General features: G+C 33.6%; 1 protein-coding gene across 5 annotated transcripts in view; it reads left to right on the top strand.

Annotated features, from left to right (window-relative positions):
- ROBO1 (roundabout guidance receptor 1) overlaps nt 1–26,556 on the top strand; it is a 1,124,592-nt gene that overhangs the window by 681,590 nt on the left and 416,446 nt on the right. The window lies entirely within an intron of this gene.

Below are 26,556 nucleotides of genomic sequence, written 5' to 3'. Positions count from 1 at the left end.
TTGACTGAGGGAAGATTCTTTGGCAGGGTCATTTATGAGGCTATTAGCAAGACTCAGGCCCTCACTGACTGTTGGCCAGAAACATCATTACCTTGTTAACAGAGCTTCTCCATAAAGCAGCTCACAACATGGCAGCTGGCTTTCCTCAGCAAGCAAGTAAGAGAGAAAGAGGTGGCAGTCAAGATGGAATCCACAGCCTTTTTGAGGCCTAATCTCAAAAGTAACATCCTATTACTTTTACTGTATTCTGTTTGTTAGAAACAAATCACTAGATCTAGCCTATACTAAAGGAGAGGGTTTACATAGCCATAGGTATCAGGAATTGAGAATCATTGAGGGCCATCTTGGAGATGGCCCAACAAATTATGCACACTCATAATGGAAGAAAATACAAACTTTTACTTAATGCTTAGTAAAATACAGATATATCTTTTTCCTCATCAAAATTCAGAGGCCTCGTGTATTAAAAACCTCCAGGCTAGGGAAAACTTTTGTTCCTACAATATTGTTAAAGAATAATTTGGAGAAATTGGGGAAGTTTGATAAATATTGGCTTACCACAAAGAATAATTTATGAGGATCAAATACCCACTCTTATGTAAAACTGTTGCTTTGTTTATGTGTTTAAGCAGCACATGCTAGCCCTTCACAAATTGACTGTTTCTTACAAAATAACCGTAAGAGCAAATTAATAGAGAACCATATGATTTCACTGATATATGGTATATAAACTGAAAACAACAAAAGAACAAGACAAACAACTGAAAGAACAAAAACTTATAGACATAGACAATAGTTTAGAGGTTACCAGAGGGCAAAGGGGGAGGCGGGTTCTAGAAGAGGGTAGATGGGGGTCAAACATATGGTGATGGAAAGAGAACTGACTGGGTGGTGAACACACAATGTGAGATACAGATGATGTAATACAGAATTGGACACCTGAAATCTATGTAACTTTACTAACAATTGTCGCCCCACTAAACTTTAATTTAAAGAAAAAAAAAACCAAAGAAACAGAAACCAAAATCAGCAAAAAAAAAAAAAAAAAAAAAAGCTGCAAATTAGGAAGCAAGAAAGCAATTTTCAAAGTATAGTATTTTAAATAACTGTTAATTCTTTATATTTAGTCATTTATGTAATGTTATTTTCATTACACTTCACATTTATATGTATATTATCTATATCTTTATCTATAATTGTTAAATCTACTGAACAAATTTTAACCTGAAAATTTTTGTATAAGTTTGAATTCATGAATTTCATAGTCAGCAACATAATGATAACAGATCACTAAGCCCCCCTATTTTTACTTTATTCTTTTTTTCTGGAAAAACTTAAATATACAATTGTTAACCTCTACTGTTTTTGCTAAAAGTTAATATCTTTTATTTATTTTCATCATTATAATGATAAAAATTAGAAAAAATTCAAAAATTATTTTTACTTTTATCTTTCCTGGGTTGCTTTATACTATTTCCAATTTTTGTTTAACTCTGTTTTGTTTTTTTTTTTGTTTGTTTGTTTTTGTTTTTGTTTTTGTTTTTTATTTTCATGCTGGCATCTCCTTTCATTTCAAGGATTCAAATCATTTTTTCCATAGTACTTCTCATTCAAAGAACTATTATTTATGAGAGCCCAATGTGACATGCTAAAATACTTCTAAGTAGTGAAAAGTAGCAATTATTTATGTTTCAGAAGGGTTATAATATATACATATAATTTGCTTCGTTTATTAAGTGTAGAAGGCAGAGGGAAAGGAGGAAGATTCAATATGAGGTGGATTGACTCAATAAAATCAGCCATAGGCAGGACTCTACGGGAGCTGAGCAGGGCTGCTGAGGACAGAACAACGTGGACATCACTGATTCACAGGGTCACCAGAAATTAGAGCAAACTAAATAGCACTTCACTCACACAAGTGTTGTTAGCCACATTTTGCATAAAAGGAAATTGGGACTTAATTATTTCTTCACTCAGGCGGCAAATAACAGTTCTGGGTGTAAAAGCTTGATCTCTTTCATTATAAACTTTTTCCTCCTCTTCTTCCAAATTCCATGCTAACTTCCATGGATAGGTATTGACAGCTATTTACAGTTGACATTTAGTATTATTTTATATTGATTTCAGGTGTACAGCATAGTGTTTAGACATTTATATAATTTATGCAGTAATCCCCTTGATTAGTTTAGCATCCACCTGGCACTATACACAGTTGTTGCAACGTTATTGACTATATTTTCTATGCTGTATTTTATATCCCTGTGACTATTTTGTAACTACCAATTTATGTTTCTTAATACCTTCACCTTTTACACCCAGTTCCCCAACCCCTCTACACCCTGGCAACCATGAGTTTGTTCTCTGTATCTATGAGTTTGTTTCTATTTCGTTTGTTTATTTTGTCCTATAGATTCCACATATAAGTGAGATCATATAGCATTTGTTTTCTCAGTCTGACTTCTTTCACTTAGCATAATACCCTCTAGGTGCCTCCATGTTGTTGCAAATGGTAAGTTTTCATTCTTTTTTTTATGGCAAAGTAACATTCCATTGTATATGTACCACTTCTTCTTTATCTATTCATCTATTGATGATGGGCACTGGGCTGCTTCCACATCTTGGCCTTTGTAAATAATTCTGCCGTGAACAATGAGGTGCATATATTCTTTCAAGTAAGTGTTTTGGATTTCTTTGGATAAATACCCAGAAGTGAAATTGCTGGGTAATAAGATAGTTCTATTTTTTTTTTTTTATTCCTCTATCTTTTGAGGAACCTCCATATTGTTTTCCATAGTGGCTGCACCAATTTGCAATCCCACCAACAGGGCACAAGGGCTCCCTTTTTCCACATCCTCACCAGGACTTGTTGTTTGTTGATTTATTGATGATGGCCATTCTGACAGGTGTGAGGTAGTGTCTCATTGTGGTTTTAATTTGTATTTCTTTCATTGTTAGTAATATTGAGCATTTTTTCATATGTTTATTGGTTATCTATATGTCCTCTTTGGAGAAATGTCTATTCAGGTCCTCTGCACATTTTTTAAATTGGATTGTTTCATTTTTTGGAGTTGAGTTGTATGAATTCTTTATAAATTTTGGATATTAACCCCTTACAGATGTATCATTGGTGAATATCTTCTGCCACTCAGTAGGGTTTCTTTTTGTTTTGGTGGCGGTTTCCTTTGCTGTGCAAAATCTTTTTAGTTTGAGGTAGTTCAATTTGTTTGTTTTTTATTTTGCTCCCCTTGCCTGAGGAGATAGATCAGAAAAAATATTACTAAGAGCAATGTCAGAAACTTTATTGTCTATGTTTTCTTCTAGGAGTTTTATGGTTTGGGGGCTTACATTTAAGTCTTTAACCCATTTTGAGAATATTCTTTTTTTTTTTAATTAATTTTATTGGGGTATATGGTATAGGAAGATGGTCCAGTTTCATTTTTTTGCATGTATCCATCCAGTTTTCCCAAAACCATTTATTGAGTAGATTGTCTTTACCCCACTGTATATTCTTGCCTTCTCTGTCATAGATTAAATGACCACGTAGACATGGGTTTATTTCTGGGCTCTCTAGTATGTTCCATTGATCTATGTGTCTGTTTTCATGGCAATACCATACTGATATGATTGTTATCACCTAGTAGTATAGTGTGATATCAGATAATGTGATAGGGATTGCACTGAATCTGTAGATTAATTTCAGTAGTGTGAACATTTTAATAATGTTAATTCTTCCTAACTATGAGCACAGTATATGTTTCCATTTATTTGGATCGTCTTCAATTTTTTTCTTCAGTGTCTTATTGTTTTCTGAGTATAGGTCTTTTACCTCCTTGGTTAAATTTATTCCAAGTTTTTGTTTGTTTGTTTTTTGTTTTTGTTTTATTTAATGCCATTGTAAATGGGATTGTTTTCTTAATTATGTCTCTGGTAGTTCATTATTGATGTATAAAAATGCAACTGATTTCTGAATATTAACTTTGTATCTTGCTACTTTACTGAATTCATTGATCAGTTCTAATAGGTTTTTAATGCAATCCTTCAGGTTCTGTATACATAATATCATGTCATCTGCAAATAATGACAACTTTAAGTCTTCCTTTCCAACTTGGATGCCTTTTGTTTCTTTTTCTTCTCTGTTTGCTCTAGTTAGAACTTCTAATACTATGTTGAGTAAGTGGTGAAAGTGGACATCCTTGTCTTGTTTCTGATTTTAAGGAAAGCACTTGTAGCTTATGTTAGCTGTGGGATTATCATATATGGCCTTTATTATGTTGAGGTATATTCCCTCTATTCCCACTTTGCTGAGCTATTATCATAAATGGATGCTGGATTTTGTCAAACACATTTTCTGCATCTATTGATATGATTATATTATTTTTGTTTCATTTTGTTTATGTGGATATCACATTAATTGATTTGTGGATAGTGAACCAATCTTGCATCCCAGAAATAAATCCCACTTGATCATAGTATATGAACATTTTAATGTATTGCTGGATTCAGTTTGCTAATGTTGTGTTGAAAATTTTTGTATCTGTATTCATCAGGAATAATGTCCTATAATTTTCTTTTTCTTTTGTAACATCTTTGTCTGGTTTTGAAATCAGGCTACTGGGAGCCTTGTACAATGAGTTTGGGAGCTTTCACTCCTCTTGAGTTTTTTGGAGTAGTTTGAGAAGGATCAGTGTTAATTCTTTAGATATTTGGTAAAATTTACCTATGAACTCATCCTATATAAGACTTCTGTTTGTTGGGAGTTTTTGTTTTTAAAAAGATTTTTATTGGGGAACAGTGTGTGATTCCAGGACTTTCTTTTCCAAGTCAAGTTGTTGTCCTTTCAATCTTAGTTATGGATGGCGCAGCTCAGCTCCAGGTCCAGTTGCCATTGCTAGTTGCAAGCAGCACAGCCCACCATCCCTTTCGGGAGTCGAACTGGCAACCTTGTAGTTGAGAGGATGTACTCCAACTAACTGAGGCATCTGGGAGCTCAGTGGCAGCTCAGTTCAATATGCCATGTTCAATCTTTAGTTGCAGGGAGCGCTGCCCACCATCCCTTGCTGAACTTGAGGACTCAAACTGGCAACTTTGGGGTTGAGAACCCGAGCTCCAACAAACTGAAGCATCTGGGAGGCAGCTCAGCTCAAGGTGCCGTGTTCAATCTTAGTTGCAGGGAGTGGAGCCCACCATCCCTTGCAGGACTCGAGGAGTTGAACTGGCAACCTTGTGGTTGAGAGCCCACTGGCCCATGTGGGAATCGAATCGGCAGCCTTTGGAGTTTGGAGCACGGACCTCCAACTGCCTGAAGCAGCTGGCCAACCGTGTTGGGAGTTATTGATTATTTTTTTAAAGAGAAATTGGTCGAGTCAGAGTTTTTTTTTTAATTCTTGATTCAGTCATAAAAGATTGTATGTTTCTAGGAATTTATCCATTTCTTTCAGATTGTCCAATTTCTTGGCATATAATTATTCATAATATTTTCTTATAATCCTTTGTATTTATGTGTTGTCAGTGTGTTCTTATCTTTCATTTCTGGTTTTATATATTTGGGTCTTCTCATTGTTTTTCTTGATGAATTTGGTAAAAAGTTTATCAATTTTGTTTATCTTTTCAAAGAACCATCTCGTGGTTTCATTGATCTTTTGTATTTTTTTTCAGCCTCTATTTTGTTTATTTCAACTCTGATTTTTATAATTTTTTTCCTTCTACTCACTTTGGGCTTTTTTCTTTTCTATTCTTTTTCTAGTTCCTTTAACTGTAAGGTCATATTGTTTATTTGAGATTTTTCTTGTTTTTTGGGATAGGCCTCTATTGCCATGAATTTCCCTTAGGAAATTCTGTGTGTCACATAGATTTTGGGTTGTTGTGTTTTCATTTTCATTTGTCTCCAGATATCTTTTGATTTCTTCATCAATTTCATTGTTGACCTATTCATTATTTAGTAGCATGTTATTTAGTCTCCAAGAGTTTGTATTTTTTTCAGGTGTTTTGTTTTGTTTTGTTTTGTTCTTTAATTGAGTTCTAGTTTCATTTCATACCATTGTGGTCCCAGAATATGCTTGCTATGATTTCAGTCTTCTTAAATTTACTGAGACTTGTTTTGTGATGTAACATGTGGTCTATCTTGGAAAATGTTCCATCTGCACTTGAAAATAATGTATATTCTGCTGTTTTGGGGTAAAATGCTCTAAAAATATCAATTAAATTTGATCTAAGGTGTTGTCTAAGGCTGCTGTTTCCTTGTTGGTTTTATGTCTGGAAGTTCTGTCCATTGGAATCAGTGGGGTGCCAGAGTGCCTACTATGATTGTAATACTGTTGCTCTCTCCCTTTATGTCAGTCAATATTTGCTTTATTTATTTAGGTGCTCTTATGTTAAGTGCGTAAATGTTTACAAGGCTTATATTCTCTTGTTGGATTGATCACTTTATCATTATGTAACGTCCCTCTTTGTCTCTTATTATAGCTTTTGTTTTAAAGTCTATTTTGTCTGATATAAGTATTGCTACCCCAGTTTTTTTGTTGTTTCCATTCCCGTGAAATATTGTTTTCCATCCCTTCACTTTCAGTCTCTGAGTGTCTTTCGATCTATAGTGTGTCTCTTATAGACAACATATATGTATGAGTGTTGTTTTCTTATCCAGGCAGCTACCTTCCATCTTTTGATTGGAACATTTAATCCATTTACATTTAAAGTGATTATAGATACATACATAGTTATTGCCATTGTATTGTTCATATTTATGTTCTTTTTTCCCCCCTTCTTGAAAAAGTCCCTTTAACATTTCTTGTAATATTAATTTTGTAGGGATGAACTCCTTTAGCTTTTTTTTTATCTGGGAAGCTCTTTATCTCTTTTTCAATTTTAAATAATAGCCTTGCTGGGTAGAGTAGTGTTGTTTGCATTTCCCTGCTTTTCATCACTTTGAAGATTTCATGCCAATCCCTTCTGGTCTACAAAGTTTCTGTTGAGAAATCAGCTGGCAATCTTATGGGAGCACCCTTGTCAGTAACTACTTGCCTTTCTCTTACTGTTTTTTATAATTCTGTTATTGTCTTTAACCTGTGCCATTTTAATTATAACGTTATTTTGGTGTGGGCCTATTTGGGTTCATTTTGTATGGGACACTCTGCACTTCCTGGATTTGTATGTCTATTTCCTTTACCAGGTTAGGAGAGTTTTCTGCTATTATTTCTTCAAATAGGTTCTCAAGCTCTTGTTTTCTCTCTTTTCCTTTTGGTAACCCTGTGATGTGAATGTTGTTATGCTTGATGTTATCTCTTAAACTATTCTCAGTTTTGGGGGTTTCTTTTTCTTTTTATTGTTTCAATTGTGTGTTTTATGCTACCTTGTCTTCTAAATTGCTAATTCAGTCTTCTGCTTCATCTATTCTGCTGGTGATTGCTTCTAGTGCATACTGGTTCTTTTTTATGGTTTCTATGTTCTTTTGTATGCTTTCCATCGATTTGTTGAAGTTCTCACTGAGTTCCTTGAGCATCCTTATAACCCATGTTTTGAACTCTGTATCTAGTAGGTTATTTGCCTCCATTTTATTTAATTCTTTTTCTGGAGTTTTTCATATTCTTTCATTTGGGACATTTTTTGTTTGTTTGTTTCCTTATTTTGGCTGCTTCTCTGTGTTTGTGTCTATGTATTATGTAGATCTGTTACATCTCCCAATCTTGGCTGGGTGGCCTTGTGTGGTAGATGCCCTGTGGGGCCCAGTGGCACAATTTCTCTGGTCACCAGTGCTGGGTGCTCCAGGAGTGTCCTCTGTGGGGGTTTTGTTTGCCTTCCAGTTATAGTTCAGCCTTGATTGCTATTATTATGTTCAGTGGGTGAGATTGACCTTCAGGATGACTGATTGTGTGGTTTGGCCACATCCACAGCTTATGGGCTACTGTGTGGTGGACTTAGCCCATGGCGCTGGATTCACCCCAGTGGGTTCTGGTGCCTGTTGAGACAGCACTTGGATGTATGGCTTGTGGGACTAATTCGGCAGTGCTTTTCTGTGGTCTAAAACTGACCTCCCAGTATGTTGATTCTAAGATCTCTTGGGAAGGGCTCTGGTGCAGGCCCAGGTTAGCCACTGCCTATAACTGGCCAAGGACTACCTAGTAGGAGCTACAAAGCAATCTGAGCTTAGTCGTTTCCTATGCTAGACCAGAAAGTACGTGGGAGAGGCCATGCTGTGAACCGAGGCCAGCTGCCACCAATACCTGGCCTGTGGTAGCTCCACAAAAAACCCAGGACACTCCCAGTCCTTTTGTGCCTACCAGCTCCGAATAATGCACAGTTGCTGATAGACCGTGAGTTGGGTGAGGCAGGGTCTCAGCGAGTCACCAGGGTGGGATGAGTATTGCTAACCATGTTAATGTTGATCCTGGTTTGGTGCCATGCTGAGCCTGGAGGTACTCAGCAAGAGTCTTAGAGCGCACCAAGGCCAGCTGCCACCAGCCAGGGGTGTGTGCATTCCTGAGTGTTGTCCAAGAAAGGGTACAGTATTGGCAGGGTTGTCTGCTGGCCACAAAAATGCCTCATGTTGAGTGAGTTGGATAGACAGGGGTCCTAGAGAGTCACCAGAGTGGAGAAAGTGGAGTTTACCAGGTCAATGCAGATTCAGATTTGGCCGTGTGGAGAGCACTCAACACAGGAAAAATGGTATCCACCTGCTGGCTGCATGCCATTTTCTACACAGGGAAATGTCAACTGTCCCTCAAGTTCTCACCCCGAAGCCACACAAGTCAGTATTTCCCTGTATGTCTCTGATGCCTCCTGAGTCACCATCCTTCTGCCACAGCACAGGGTGAGTGCTTACAAGCAAGTGAGTCTGTGCACTGGCCCTTTAAAAGGATGTCTGGGTTTCCTGCATCCCTTTATCTTACCTGAAGGGTCGGAATCCCCACTGTTTGTTGTTGTTGTTGTTGTTGTTGTGGGAGCTTCTTTTCCTGGCACCACTACTCTGAGCTGAAAAGCCTGATGTGGGGCTCCAATCCCTCACTCCTTCATGGGAAACCTCAGCAGCTGAGATATCATTCCCGATTCTCAGCGGCCACATGGAGGTTTGGGGTCAGCCTGTTTCAAGCCTCCGTCCTTCCTACCAGTCTCGACATGACTTCTTTATGTCCTTAGTTATAAAACTTCTGTTCAGTTAGACTTCAGATGGTTCTCCAGGTTGATTGTTCTATAATTTACTTGTAATTTTAATGTGATCACTGGAGGAGGCAAGCACATTTTTCTACTCCACCATCATGGCTCCCTCTCATGTAATATATTCTTTAATAAACATAATTGTATCCTCTAGAATATTTGTCATGGAATATATTCTTTAATAAATGTAATTGGTTTTTTATTGCCTATTAAAATAAATGATAGAAATATAATCCTAATGAACTGGAAATAAGATAGTTTCACATCTGTCTTTCATTTGAATTCACTTGTTGAACAAGTGGGAACAAAGATGCAAATGACATTCTCCACATGAAGCCATAGAAAGTTAAGCTTTAAAAGTCTATGCTTTACCCCAAGTATTATTTTTCAAGGTTCTTTCAGTTCAGCCATGCAATAATCTCATTTGTATAGCTGGTTTTGTAGGTGAATCATTGTGCAAAATTCCACTGCAATATATATCCATTCTGTTCTGCTGTGCAAACGCAAGCCATTTTAAAGAAATCATTCCATTAGAGATAAAAAGCAAACTGTGCCCTGAAAATATTACCTTGCATTTAACTTTGGAATTTGTAACCCTCTGACAAGAGTTCTTTGTTGCCTGATTTGGCAATAGGCTGGTTGCTGTATACATTTCTATACTTAACATTTGTTATCAACTTGGTTTGACAGCTTAAATCTAGCATAATGATGTGGAAACATAAACAAATGTTAAATGCACTATTACATTCCAATAGTTTTGTGTGTTTTTTTCTCAGATCTTACCCTTAAAACCAGTTCTTAACAGGGAATGTAGAATCTGAGAAGAATTTATATATATATATGAATATATATATATATTAATTTTATATATCTAGTAGTCTAATTTGACACACTATTTAGGTTACCCTAAGCTTAAACCAACTTAGATTTGGGTTTTGACCTGAAGTGACCTCCTTGGCTTTGCAAGGATAATTTTAATTGAGAGAAGGTTCATTTTCCAAAGAGAATTTTTTTTTAAATTAAAAATGGTTATTAAGATCTACATGTGACTTCTGTACCTGAGAATACCAAATTCAAAAAGTATAAATTTCCAACGATTGGGTAAATTGAATTTATGTTAAATCACATTATTACTTTCCTTCTTTTATTTTATGTGATGTAGTTTTTGTAAGTCATTAAGATGACTATCCACAACGCTCCAAGTATGGATCTCTTGTAAACAACTGATGTGTTGCAATAGTGTTTATTATTGACAGTCTTCTTGAGCATTAGAAAATTGTACGTATTTATGGAAACTGTATGTTAGCACAGTTTTGGGGGATCTGTTTGTCTGATGGTCTCAACAAAAGACAGAGACTAAAAGAAGGAGTATAAGAATTACATTTGGCAGCTCTTCTATTATAAATAAAAATTATACGATAAAATACGACTTTATTATCTGAATTTGTGCATTAAGAGACTAGGAAAACACAGTAGGGAGAAAAATCAAGATTTAGCAATAAAAAAGAACTTCAGAAAGCAATTATCATGAATTCAGATTTCATTATAGAATTTATTTCAGTAGCACTCTCCCGGTGCATCTAAAATATGAGTTGATTTGTTCGTTTGGGGAAGCATCTATCATTTAAAGCCCATAATAGGAATAAGTTATTATCTTAATGCATATTTTCCTAGAGATTCAATGACAAACTTCTCAATTTTCACACATAGAAAGTTTTGATCCAGTAACTCAACTGGTGAAGGAAAATGTGTGCCTGGAAGTTATTGCAGAATTCCTTTTTAGAAATCTGATGTCATCCATTGTTAGATTCAGAACATCAGTGCCCTGGCCCTACTATAATATTTGACTTGTTCTTCTAGAAAGTACAAGGTTACATTACCATTTCCATTTAATAATTGCAGGAAGAATAAAGAAAAAGAATTTTCATGGCATATAGGAGTTTAAAAGCAGCCTTGCTCTTAATTAGGTTACACTATATTAATTAGGTTTGACTGTAATCAAAATATTTACCTTCCTGCACTTCAGTTTCCTAAGTCTCAATTTTTCATTTTTAAAAGGATAAAGATATGTTAGGATACTATAAATATCAAATTGACATGTCTGTGAGAGAGTGCATGTACGTGTGTAGAGAATATTACCTGGCCTATGAGTATTTTAACTGTTCAAAATATTGTTGAATAAATGGATGAAGAAACAAATGCATGTGTGTGTGTGAGAGTGTGTGTGTGTGCGTGTTTGTGTATGAGTGCATGTGTGTGTGTTTACATATATAGTTGGGCCTATGTGTATGTGTGTGTGTGTGTGTGTATAGTGCCTGGATAATAGAAATACTTAATAAGTGGAAGCTATTATCCTTTTTTATAATTCTGGGAAATAATACGAAGGTGAATTGAAAGTATTTCACGATCTCAGTGCTGTGAATCTTGCCTGTCTAGAGTGTTAGTAAACAGCCAAAGGGAGAGGAAAATGTCCATGCTCAAGTCCCATCTTATCAGGGTTCTTTACTTCTTCTGTCTTAGATGTGAATAAAGATCTGAAAACAACACTAGGCCTTTCTTCACTTCCACCACCACCGTGACCATGAGCATGTGAACAAAACTTGGGCCCTGATAGAACTCCCATTTCCAATCCAGTTAGAGGGTAGTGGCATGCGTAGCATTTGTTCAGAGACCACAGGGAGGTTGACAGCACTGTCACCTCCTGTTCACAGAAAGTAAAATATTAAAGGCTGCCCTTATGGGATAACAATAAGAACCCATCTGGCATCTCCCTATGGAAAAAGCAGGTCTGTCCTTACCGAATTTAGCCAAACTGTACTTTACCATGGACATCTGGGGGAAGAAGTACAAAAACCTATTAGAAAAGAAAGTATTTTATTGGCATTTTCACACTGTTGGTTCTGCCGTTTTTATTCTAGCTAAATTCCAGTTTTTACTTGTATTTTTCGCTCTTTGACTGTTATAGCATCAGAAATATGAGAAGAAAAATGTCATTCAAAAATATATCAATTCATTTGAGATGCATACTCAGAACTGCCTATGAGGTGTGTAAAAAAAAATGAATGTTTATACACCTTAGGATTTTTTAGCGGTTGTTCTTTCAACTTTAAGATATAGGTAATGGCTCACACGTATTTACGTCTCTAAGATTACGCTGAGGAGTTGGAAAAGAAATCCCCAAATTGTGGAGACACAAAGACGAACAAGACCATGTCTAGGTGATTCAAGACTTCACTTTATAAATAAACAATTTAAAAAAGACAAACAAGTAACAACCAAAAACAGAGACAAAAAAATATGGAAATATGACTAGTGCTAGATAGATGAATGTATGAAGGGAAGTAGAACAATAAAATCCTGACATCACCCAAGCACATCCATTCTTCCTAGAGGTGTGAGAATGGAGGTGGAAGAAGTGGCATCTAAGCTGATGTTTAATGCTCAATAGGAAATGGAGAGAAAAACCATGATAAAAGCCGTGTCCCCATTGTGGCATGGGGTAATATATGAGAATATTCAGGGACCTGATCGTTCTGTCAAGGCACACGAGAAAGCCAAAAGAGGGAAAGGGTTAAAGACTGGAAATCTGGACTGTGAGGAGCCGTTTGGGCTATTCTAAAGTGTCTGGAATGTTTCTTGTAAGCAGTTAGAATGATATCAAAGTTTAAAGGGAAGTATCACATAATTGAATGCTTTATGTTGAGAAAGAGATGGCTCTAATTCATGAGATCAGGAGCGAAGAATTGGAGTTAACCACTGAAATAGCAAAATAAAACTTAAAAGCTAGTATAATTTTAGGGTGCTCTATGCCTACATCAAGGGTTGTAGAGTAACAATCTAAGAACAACAGCCAATAAGTATTAAATATATGTTATGTAAAGAGAAAAGGGTGGAAAATTTACGTAATATGAGTAATAGTCAGAATTGCTGTGTTTACATTGGAAAAGCAAAAATACAATGAAAGTTGTGCTTTTGGTTTGGAGATAAAGAAATAGACATTTGGTTTTACCTTTTTCACAGATATGCAATTTCATACTTTGTAGTGACTTATTCATTTTCGTTTTTGAAGTTATTAGCTCTTGACTTAAAGGTTACACCTTGCATTTATTGAAATGTTACAATAACTGAGTTACTGATAAGTCGATGATGATTTAGCGTTTTTGTGATGTTAGATTCATGAAATGGTACGAGTAACTGAAAAATTAATGGTGATTTAACATTGTTTAAATCTTAAAGCTTACAAAACGCACATTTTAACCTCTTATCGCATTTGATCAGCATACTATTGGTTTGAAGTACATCCCCTGATAATTGAGACACCATCAGACATAAGTCTTGCTGAAGATTACAGAGAAAGATTGAGGAGAATCCTGACCCCTCGTCATGTTTTAGTTGCCATCCTTGGTACTTCTTGGAGTATTCAGAAAGTTTCTAATTGGAAGTCCTTTGTGCGCCTAAATCAGAAAGAATTTTTTATATTTCTGTGGTTGATTACAACTTGTCATTAATATCAATCTACTTAAACTGTCCATTGGTCATAGAAACAACCATGTAATAATAGTAATGGTTATTGTGCGTCTACTATATAAACATTTACTGTGCGTGTACTATATATTGCACATCTTCTATGTATAGAGTATCTCATTTCATCCTCACAGCAATTCTGAAAGGAAGCTATTATTATCCTCATTCTACAGATGAGGAAACTGAGAGTGAAGTTAAGAAAACTCCATATAGTCATATAGTCCTTAAGTAGATAGCCAGTATTTTAAACCTATATCCACCTCAATCCAAAGCCACAGCTGTGTCTATTGCCCAGCTTTTCCTCTCTGGGAGGTAGTGCAATACCCCCTAATCTCATGACCCACAAGTGACACACGTTTACAATGCAATTATAAAATTATGTAACATTTCAGCTCCAAGGCTGAAATGTTTCATAGGAAAAATAGAGAGGCTGTTTTTAGAGTTAGATACATTCCCCAGGAAACAATAGAGAATTGGATTCCAAAAAGAGAAATAAAAAGAAAGTACCTCCATTGTTACTCTAAGTAGGACAATTATCTCTATTTTTAAAATAGATATCAAAGCACATTTTCTTTAAAATCTTTCCACCTTAACCTTACCAAATATACAGAACATCAGGTCAAAACTATTTCTGTACCTCAGTTCTGGGCCATTGTCTAACACAGTCTTTAATCATCTTTCTTCCCCACTGTAGGACCTTCCCACACAGTAAACTTGCTGCTCTCATGGTTGTCTTTCTGTACTTAATAAATCTGCTAACAGAGGGATGCTTTTCTTCTGCATGGAAGGCAAGGACAGCCTCTGTGTTGGGGGCTGCTGTCTGTATTTATTCAGAGCTGAGAGAACACAGCCATTTCTGCTCTTGATCTGAATATTTGCTTGTGAGCCTTTCCACTTGGCCACAGGAAGTGCTACAGTCTGGACCTGAGAGTAGGATTTGACTTATAATCACCTGTGACACTGGGGAGATCATTAGAATTTAAGTTTTAATACCAAGTGTGATGACACTTATTTCAGGGAGAGTTGTTTTTTTATTTGTTTTGTTTTTTAATTGAGCTTGGCTTCTAGTTTTAATAATTATAGATATCTCTTTACTGAATCTTAAAATCCAACTAGATATTCAGTTTACAGTAGTGATTTAAGAGACAGGAAAGAAAATTTAGATCAGCAAGTATATACGGAAAAGTTAACCTCACCTTTTGAGTGGGAAATATACTGAACAATTATCTAAGATGTTAATTTCTGTAAAACAGTGGTGTGTCTTCCTGATTTCGACAGCTACTCTTCCTAATTTCTGTTGAGGGTGGTACATAAAGATGATAGTGCAAGGATCAGACGGTTAAATGTAAGATTTGAAATTTAGACCATATCACAGGGCAAAAAACAATTCTGCAATAGCTGTAGGCAGAGCACCACCATCCAAAAGTATACTGTGTAGGAGACCACCACACATACGAGGTCTGACAATTAAGTTTGTGAACTTGTTGCAACAATGTTGCTAACCATTTTTGATATCACAGGAATTATTCATTATGAATTTTTTCCATCTGGACAAACACTTAACCAAGTTTACTGTTTGGAAGTGCTGAAAAGTCTGTGTGAAAAAGTTAGATGATCTGAACTTTTCACCAACAATTCATAGCTCTTGCATCACGACAATGCACCAGCTCACAGGCATTGTCTGTGAGGGAGTCTTTAGCCAGTAAACAAATAATTGTATTGGAACACCCTCCCCACTCACCTGATCTGGCCCCCAATGGCTTCTTTCTTTACCTGAAGATAAAGAGAATATTGAAAGAAAACATTTTGATGACATTCAGGATATCAAGGGTAATATGACAATAACTCTGATGGCCATTCCAGAAAAAGAGTTCCAAAATTGCATTGAATGGTGGACTAGGCGCTGGTGTCAGTGCACAGCTTCCCAAGGAGAGTCCCTCAAAGGTAACTGTAGTGATATTCAGCAATGAGATATGTAGCACTTTTTCTAGGATGAGTTCGCAAACATAACTGTCAGACCTCATAGGCTTAAAGGTTCCCTGAGTAACTCAGGAAATGCCAGTCTTCCTGGAGCATATGCCAAATGTGTTCTTGTTTCAATTCTGTTGCATAAATCACTGTATGATAGAGATAGGGCTCTACTAAACTTAGTTTTAGGTGCTCCATGCTTTGATTTAGATTCCAATGTGTGACTTTCTCACCTTCAACTACAGTGGTACCTCCGTTTTCTGACATCTCTGTTGATGAACATTTCGGTTTACGAATGCGGTAAATTTTATGGATCTATGATATCATTAGATAGTAAAATTCATGCTAAATTTGCAGTTTTAGGGGTTGATTTTAAAGGTCTGGAATTGATTAATCCATTTTGCATTACTTTCTTTGGGGAAACTGTGCTTCGGTTTTCGAATGTTTCAGAATTCGAACAGTCTTATGGAATGTATTATGTTTGAAAACCAAGGTACCATTGTATTTTTTTTACAAATAATTATAAAACAGTTGAGAGCTATGAATTTTTTTAAAGTACTTTCATACAGAACTTTATTGGTTCAGGTGAGATTAAACCTTAGCTGATTTAGCTTTTTAAAGTAAACCTTTTTTGGATCATAATGAAGGGACAATCGAGAGATAACTGAACTTATACCTACATTTATTTCTCCAAAGAACTGCGTTTAAAAGAAGTATCACTGTTTATCTGGTAAGAAATAAAGCATTAAAGGGACAGTTAAATATCACAGAGCACTCATTTGTAAAAATGTTTAGTTCCTATTCACGGTTAGTTTCCTCAATTGAAAGCTAAATTCTAATATAAAATGAAATGGAAAAATATGTATTTCCAATTTACTTTCAATATCTTCACAAACTTTTATGATACCCTTTACCCCCAAAACATCAAGTTTTACTCCAGACATTTATTTTGCTTGGAGTTAAGTTGCACACATACACACTTCCTCACATATTTACACACTTAAAAATAGCCTATATCTAGCAGCATAGATTCTAAACAATTTGCTTGGTAAATATAAAATCCCTTTGCAATATATACAAATATAGTAATAAATTTTATTAATATTTATTCCTCTGGCATAAAGCAGAATATTTTGAGTAAACAATGGAATCCCTTTATGATACTGTGTTTTAGGGTTACATGTTTAAATTGACAGTAGCTACATATCCTTAGTTATTCACTAACAGATCATGTTTAATTAGTTGCATTTATAAGGACAATAAATATAAAATAGAAGATAAATTTATTGAAATCTAAATAATAAAGCTGAAGAAATTATGCAATATCCATATACAGAGAGAAATTTGAGATTGTCACTGTATCATACAGAATGCCTAGAATATTTGAGATACAATAAAAGTTAATTAAAATTAATGCAAACATTACTAAACATGGTTTAAAAATATATCAATTAAAGAAGAAAGTAAAATACACAACTATATACACCCTACTTTCTGGCCTGATTGAAATCTAGGTACATCCAATTTCTTAACTTTGTTAAGTATTTCCACCCATCAGATTTAATTTTTATTCCCATGAGAAATGAAAGAAATTTTATATACTCTTTACAGGCATCTTAATATGTTTCTTAAGAAACACTTTATTGATTTACAGACACAATTTACTGTGAGAACTCAAGAATCTGCAACATTTCTCTTGATGTGCTGCTCTGGAATCTGAAACTGAAGTCCCACAGGCCTTTTTAATCACTGAAAAGTTTTCACCCCTTTTGTGTCCAACACTTCATACCCAACATACTGTAATGTGAGCCATACGCAAGATTCTGCCCTGGATAATTCAGTAATTCTTAACAGCTGACTTCAACTTAAAATATCAAATTTGAGGCCCACAGAAGCCTTCTTTCCTTTGGGCCATTATAAAACTCCCAGTCAATGTCTTGTTTTTTTCAGAAAGTAGTAATACAGGAAACTGATAATTTTGTTATACTTGTATTCTATAATAACACACTAACATCATTATCTGGTTAATATTTTAGTCATAAAAGTTTTTAAATTTTTAAGGTTTTGGGTTTTTTGTTGTTGTTTTTTAATTCGTACAAGACCAGCTATTGTCGGAGTTGAGAACTAAAGAAAATATGTTTGTTTTATTCGTACACATTAAGATTTCTTCCACAAAGTATTTCTTTGGGCATGAGATTTAAAAGATGTTTATACATGAAAGGCAGTATACATTCATCCCTCTAATGTGATGCTGGAATGAAAGCAAATTCATTTAGCTCTTTTTGCTATAGAGAACCAGAAGGAGTAGGTATCAAATAGAAAAGGGAAAAAAAAGAAGAAATTCACATGCATAATTTTTTATTCAAGGTAATATTTACCCAAATAAAAGCCAAAATATATTGATTTTATAAGTGATTATTTATCTATATACTTATAATGAAAAAAAGAGACGGTAAGAAAGAAGACTAACATTTTTTAATTTTCTTAAATATTTAGAAGTTGAATTGTCTCAGAAACATGAAGAGAGTAACTTTGATAGTAACTAATTCTTATAGGAAATTCCTAATAATTTACATTAATTTGGTAACCCAAGGCAAAATTAGTCACAGTTTATAAATATTATGCTGATATTACAATGGAAAGAAGGCATTGCTTCATCAATATGTTAAAGAGGATGTTTTTGAAAATGCATAAAACATACTTTTGGAAATATATTGTTTATTAATTATACATAAACGGGTAACTCTAAAGGATTTGAGACACTTGAAAACTGTCAAGGTCCTTAGTTAAATGCATCAATGGACATGGCAGATTTTTTATACTATTTAAGTTGTTTAACAAAAGCTAAATTTCAGGTTACTACATTTGAGAATTAATGAATTTTAAACTAATAAAATATTACAGTAATATTTTCTTATTATTCCTTAATGGATTTCAGCAGTAATTCAGTCAGGCTGGCTTTAAATATTAACATTTCCATAGAAATTAAGTAAGTAAATTAGTTGTATAAGAGTAATGTACCTACCTGAGGCTGTTATTTATTAGGAGAACCTGCTAATTACTTCAAGAAAAACATAGTAAAATATTTCTCATAAAAATCCATGAGATAAACAGGAAGAAGGAACTTGACTTGTATTTCAACATTTGTTGACATGTATTTCAACATAGCTATAATCATACTGTACTATATCTTTATTCTTTTATAATTCCAGAAGTAATACATGCAATAAAATTTAAATAGTATAAAATATACACTCTAAAATTTACTTACTGCTTTTATCTCCTATATCATCAACAGGTTGATCTGATTACACACAATTTTTTTCACCTATGCTAGGCCATATATATTATAATTTTTCAAAATGTGTCATCACAGAATGCATATTATTGTTTCATAACTAATTTTCTTCACCCAAAAACATACAGGGCACCTTTCTCTGGCAGTGCCTATAAACCTGTCTTTTCCTTTCCAATTTATACATAATAAATTTTGTTTGCCAATTCTATCCTAAGCAACTCAAAATTTTTCAAGTAACTCATAACTATTATTTTAATGGCTATAATATTCTATTAAATGATATATCATAGTTTGCTTCTTTATCCATTATTTTTATTGGAAATCTATCCCTTTTCTAGCTTTTTCCCCCCTTATTCCAGCATTATTTTAATTAATACTGTCATGGACATCTTTTACTATCTATGGATTATTCCCTTAGCTTCCAAGAGTTGAAATTACTGGATCAAAGGCAATGATTATTTCTAAGACCCTGATACAAATTGATTCCCAGCTTTGTTTCCCCCTTAGAGGCTGTGTGGTTTTATAAAAAGATCACACACTTGAAGTTAGGCAAACCTGGCTTTTGATCTACTGGCCATCCTGTGTGAATTTGACAAGTCTCTTATCTCTGAAACTCATTTTCCTGTGTTCCTGAGTCTTAAGATGGAAATTGTAAAAAAACATATATATTTTTTTCTAGTGTTTTTATAAAGATTCACTGTGAAAAACTACATAAAGTGCATCTCCTTTTTATCACTTGTGAATTGGAAAGTAAGAAACTCATTTTCCATCTTATTGTGTAATTATACTTTCTGTAGTAGAATGAAACTTTTTCTCTTGGTTTTTGGAGAACCAAAGACATTAAGTAACCTACAGATTGGACGGAAACTATGTTCTTGGAAATTTGGTGATGTAAATACAATCTAGAACAGAGGTAGTTAGAAGTTATAAACCATCTTTTGCTCCAGAAAATTTTGAAAGTATTGACAGTTGTCTGGCAGGGAAACCATGGGCACCGGGGGATGGGAGGGAGGGAATATTTTCCTTTCGTTTCATAGTAGACACTGGTTCTGAGGATAAAATGGGAAGGCAGAGCTCCTGGAATAAAGCCTGTTTCAAAGTTCCATGACCCAAATTTCATAAATGTTCCAAAGAAGTATACTCAAATAAATGAAAACCACATTATTTCAACTTATATTGTAGCTGAGAGAAACTATTGAAAATATCAAATAAATTCCAGATTCAAAATATTAGACACAATTTTGAACAAACAGTGACAGCTTTGTTTTAAACTTTTAACCCAAACATGTCTTAGAAAAACCACCTAGGGCCCATGAATGACAAATTCTGCATCTTCTGCCATGGAGGCTAAGGTTACTCTTTAGAAATGTTTTTGAAGTAAATGTAATCAAGCATTTAAGGCAATGTGCAGTGCTAAAATGAAACCAGGTAAATTCATCACTCTATGCATTTTATGTTCCTTGGGGCATCGTAACTGTTATTTTTTTATTAAAGAATTTACACACCATTATACACCAATATTAGTTTTTCTTCAGTGGCATGTGAATAGCATATAAAGAACATGGTAAAAAAGAATGAAATGTGCAAAAGAAGTTACTTGTTTAATTAGTAAAGAACTCTAAAATCCAGCTATAATTTATACTTCTGCTAAAAATATGCTGAGAATATTTTTCAACTAGATAAAAAATACTTCTTTAAAAACAGATAAACTCACACTAGTTATATAATAACATCATTATAAAAATGTTCCACAGTTGTGCCAACAATTAGAACATCATACATATCTTGTTGGCAGATCCCAAGAATTGCTAAATAACTATGAGTATTTCAATTACCTCTTTAAAATAACAAAATAAAGCATATTTTATTGAATTAATGAATGTTTGGGTATTATATAAAATAATCAAATTATTAAGGTAACACAAAAACTAATTAAAAATAAGCAATATTTAGGGAGTTTTTGAAAGAAACATGATAAAACTATTTCAGAAATTTGTTCTTTTGCTTCCTATTACTCCAATATATTGCTTTATTATTTTGAACTGTGTCTGTATTTCCCATATTTAATTTTCTAAGATCCAGTTTAGTTAAGGAATAGATGGGAAGTTTTTATTTATCATTTTCTAGCCAGCAGAGGGCAATAGAACATTGTATACTAAACACCCTCAGCCAATTGAAACATTTCATAGAGAACTTACCCTTCATAGACAAAGATACAAAAAATAAAATATAAAGACACATAGTATCAACTTCACTTTCACCAAAATATGTATGTGTGTGTGTACCCTCAATTTTTAATTATGTTTTTGATCATTTACTGTAACTATCGTGAATTTACAATCCAAAATTTGTCGAAGAGAACATGCATGAGCTAAGACATAGCATAGTGGAAAATGTTATCCACTCTTTGAAGGGAATTTCAGAAACTACGGATTCCCAATATTTGTAAAGAAATTTCTATCAGAAGATTCTCTTACCTATTTCATAATGGAAAGATAGGAAGAGAATTATTTTTGAACTAAAAGAATGCCTCTGGTCTCATTTATTTATTTTTTTGTTAGTTTTTTTTTTTTTTTTAATAAATGGTTTCCCAGTACTTACTAAGCTTCATGTTTTAAGTTCAATTTGTTATATTATTACATTTTTGTTCTAAAATAATTTTATGATGGACTAATGAAATCTACTTCTCAAAGCCTTGTCAGAATTATTAATATAACATGCAATGTGAGGAATACCTTGATAAAAATCTAATTTAAATACAAAGTAATATTTCTCTCAAGGTTAAATTGGTTCAATGGGTTTTTTTGGTACTCCTTACTCTGTATTAAAACATTAATTTATTCATTACATATGACTCTCATAATGCCAACGAAAATATCTCTGGACCTTCCAGCTTTAAATCACTAATTCTTTGAGTCTAAAAGCTATTTTTTCCCACCCTTAAGTCTCACCTACCCACAGACAGATAAGCATTACAAAGCACATTGCATGACACTTAAATACAGACATTGAGTATTTTCTTTTAATTCTCTTTGCTTTGCCAGGTTGCACATTTCTGAACTTATGATGAAATGCTATTCCAAACAAGTTTAATCATTTAGCCAAAAGAACAAAATGGAAAATTACACATCTTTTAAATTCAAATTTTCTGATTTAGGAAGTTTAATTCTTGGTTGTTTTTAAAATCATATTTACTTATTCTCACAGCATTTAATAGAGGATATTTTTTGAGAATATTACGTTAATAATATCTGAGCAACACAGGACCATCACGTTTCAGACATACCATGACAACTTTAATTTTAGTGTATACTCAGTTGGGCTATTCAAAAGTAGATCACTACTAATGCACTAATGTTTAAGAATATTGGTTTTTAAATACTGTGTTAATTTCAAAATCCCTTTAAAAAGTCAAATTTGAGTTATTTTAAAACTTACCATATGTAGATGTCTTTAAAAGCAAATTTATGGCTATCTGAACGATCTTTTAAGCAGCAATCCTTATATACCTTGATTTATTATTATTAATAATAATAGTAATAATAATAATAATAATAATAATAATAATAAAAAGGTTTGCAGTCTTCTATACTAACTATAAACTTAATCCTGAGGTTCCCAAGATAGTGTTCTATTTTTCCCAATGGAATCACAACAATAATAATGAATTGACATTTCATCTTTGCTTACTCTATTCCAAGTACTATGTTAAGCACTTTATGTGTATTATTTGTTTCAATATTTTCAAGTCTCCCATAAAGTAAGAACAGTTTTTCTTTTTTCTTAATATAAAGGAAACAGATATTAGAAATATTAAGAGACATATCATGGTCACCCAGCTATTCAGTGACAGAAATCTACTTACACATTTTAGAAACAACTATTGTGCTTCATCATTATTCTAAGTATGCACCAAACTCTATCACTTGTCCTGCTCCAAAGAGCAAAGATTAAATAAAAACTAAATGCTCTAAACTTTGAATTTACCTCAGAAATTCCTTTATCTTGTTTTTCACTGGAAGATGAGTGGTATAAATATATTATATACCTGTTTTTTCACTTAAGAAATATAAATAAAAGTATCTGTATATTCAAAATTACCAGTACAACTCTGAAACATATCAACAGAGAGCCTCTATTATATACTCATTCAAACCCATGTCCACACAAAAGCAAATTTTGTTAGTGCCCATTTCATTAAGTCATGTTTGGTAGCATTTAAGAATCATCACCATTTGTGACAACATGGATGGATCATGAGATTATAATGCTAAGTGAAATAAGTCAGACAAAAAAAGCAGAGAAACATATGATTTCACTGATATGTGGTGTATAAACCAAAAACAACAAAAGAACAAGACAAACAAATGAGAAACAAAAGCTTATAGACACAGACAACAGTTTAGTGGTTACCAGAGGGTTAGGGGGGAGGAGGGTGGTACGTGAGGATAGGGTAAAGGGGAACAAATATATGGTGATGGAAGGAGAACTGACTCTGGGTGGTGAACACACAATGGGATTTATAGATGATGTAATACAGAATTGTACACCTGAAATCTATGTAGCTTTACTAACAATTGTCACCCCAATAAACTTTAATTAAAAAAATTTAAAAAAAGAATTATCACCAAAGAAGTTCTCTTTTCAACTGTCAACAGCTCATATCTGGTTAAGCCCACCCCAATTCAACTTCACACTTAGACTTACTTTTGCATATCATCTTTCTGTCTCTGTTAATTCAAATATACGTGGAAGTGAATCATATTATTGAAAAAATATACCTCTTTACATAGGCTCTAGATACCAATTTATCGGAAGAATGTAATTAAAATTCCCTTTTAAAGATATATAAGCATTTAATCATGCTTTGAGCTATATTTGCATAGAATTTTATATTTACAATACTTTCCTATAAAGTAGGTATACAGCATAGCATTCCTAACAACTTTAGAACCTAACTCTACCCCATTTATACGATACATGTCCAATGACCTTATTTAATCCTCCCAAGAAAAAAATCCTTCAAAGTGTTTTAAACTTAGACTAGAGTGGTTTCGCAGTCTTGACACTATTGATATACTGACCGATTTATTCTTTGTTGTGGGTGATGGGGTGTCCTGTGTAATGTAAGATGTTTAACTATATCCCTTGTCTTTACACATGAGGTGCCAATAGCACCTTCTCCCCTCCCATTCCCCAAGTTGTCACAACAGAGGTCTCTGGACATCACCTAATATCCTCTGGGTCCGGGGAGAGGGCAAAATGACCCTAGATTGAGAACGCTGAAATAGATGAAACTTTCAAGCAATTGCCCATTTCCTTGTTGGAATTGGATAGTTATTAGATAGGAGGAAAAGTCATTGCGGTTTTTGCAATTATTTTTAACCTTCTAAACCGCAATGACTTTTGCACCAACCTATAGATTAAGGGCAAAAGGCACGAATGCCCAGGTATTTGCATATAGACTTTCTTCTTATTCCTCCTCTTAGTCTAGCAAAGTATTTCTCAAAATTTAGTTCACTGTACAGAATTATAAGCACAAAATCATAGTCAAGTTACTTTGATAAGAGCCGAAATCACCGTAGGTGAACAAATCAGAAGTCATTACCACCACTGAGGAGTTTACAAGATTTGCTGAAGAGGCAGGCTTAAAAGGTATATTTTCACAGCAATTATGTCATCGGTGCTATGAAGAAATCATGGAAGTTTCTCTGAGAACATTTTCCAGATATACCTGACCTATTGGGAAAGGTGAGGAATGGCACGTCTGGGAAGGCTTTTGTGAGAAAGAGACTTTCATCTCAGACTTAAAGGAGGTGCAGGAGTTACTCAGGGGAAATCTGGGCTAAAAGGCAATTTTTTAAAAAAAGGCAAATTCTTCAGTTTGTGTTCTGGTCCCTTTATCACATAGTTTCCACCTGGAAAATGCATTTAATTATGTTCTAGGATGTATAAACATGTCTAAAGAAACATCTCTATATCCATTATCACCTTTTAAAGTATTCTTACATTGTGAAACATTAAAGGGAGTAGGATCAGAAAAATCTAGCGTAGAGAATAATCTGGTTTATTAATTAGACTTTGCCAAGTGTTCTGTATATTTCTGTATAAATTAAACAGAATTAACAAAACTTGACAATGATTTAAATTTAAATTGACAATAGATTTGCCAGGTTAAGACCTAATTTTTAAAAAGTGATAAAATTACTACACTCAAGAAATGACAACATTACATCTTCAATCTCCAAAGCATCCAATTAAGAATTGATGCCCTTTCTTTAAATTCCCTAACTTTATAGCTCATATTTCAAAAGGGAAGGGAGGATAATTACATTTTCAAACTCTTGTTGTACAGTAAGCCACATATGAAATTTAGAGGAAAATCAAGAAATAGGTGATGTTAACTAAAATAATATGATTTGGATAAACTAGGATGTACACAATACACCTAGGCTGATTCCTATTTAGACCAGTAGGTTTATGTATGGTCGTTTTATAGTCACTGTCAATAATTATGGTAACCAAAAGTTAACACAATATATGTTCCCAGCTGAAAAGAGCAATGAGCAAAATAATGAATTGTGCTTAAGTTTATACTTTTTCCCAAAGGGAATTGTTTAGGAAAAGCCTGTCTTGATTTATTGCCCTTACTAAAAGAAAAGAGTTTACTTTCTGGTGTGAAATACAAAACCTGTGAAATTCTAGCATACTTGTGAAATACAAACATTTTCATTTATTAATCAGTTGTAATGAAAACAAAAGGCACTCCTTGAATAAATAAATAATCATCCCATTGGGGAAAAAAGTGAACATTTCAAGTGTTAAAAATTGTCTAATAGTTCTTCATTATTGTCTGTGATTTTTAACTCTTACATATGTTGATTCTCAGATCATTTAAACAGTCTGCATGGAAACTCCAAACAATCAAGCAACTTAAATTTTGGCATATTGTATTGCTTCAATAGAATATCTGTGATTCAAATGAAATTTACTAACAATTTAACTGGCAAGACAACAGCATAGTATGATTTTTTAAAAATCAGGTTCTATGAACCTTAGTAGCAATTGGAAATAAATTAAATATCTAATAATTAGAGATAACATATATTTTTTAACAATTAGGGATTACATATATTTTAGTACAATCATGTGATGGAATTCTATTTCACTTTTTTAATGATGATATTGAAGAATATTTTATAACATGAAAAATTTTTTATAACATATTGTTCAGTGAAAATGTATGTTACATACCAGTTTTAGAATATTGTAAGAAGAAAAGTCTATACATACAAATTTTAAAAAGCAAAGAAAAAAAGGCTACACAATAAAATGTTGGTAGCATATATATTATTAATGAGATAACTGTAAATTTTGTTTTTTTGTTTTTGTATTTTCCAAATTTTCTAAAAATATCACTCCTATATTTTGAAGGAATATAAATAATATCTCATTAGAACAAATTAGCCTCTGAAAATGGGGATATATACCACATTACTTTTAATATGTATTCTAAAAATATTTGTGGCAAAACATTGACATGCTAAATTTATAAAACAACTTTTTACTTTGCAATTGAAATGTATAAATAAAAAGTAATGTGTTAGAAATCACTGAAT

This window comes from Rhinolophus hipposideros (assembly GCF_964194185.1).
Source record: "Rhinolophus hipposideros genome assembly, chromosome: 2".
NCBI classification, from domain to species: Eukaryota; Metazoa; Chordata; class Mammalia; order Chiroptera; family Rhinolophidae; genus Rhinolophus; species Rhinolophus hipposideros.
This window is presented reverse-complemented; position numbering and strand designations above follow the sequence as displayed.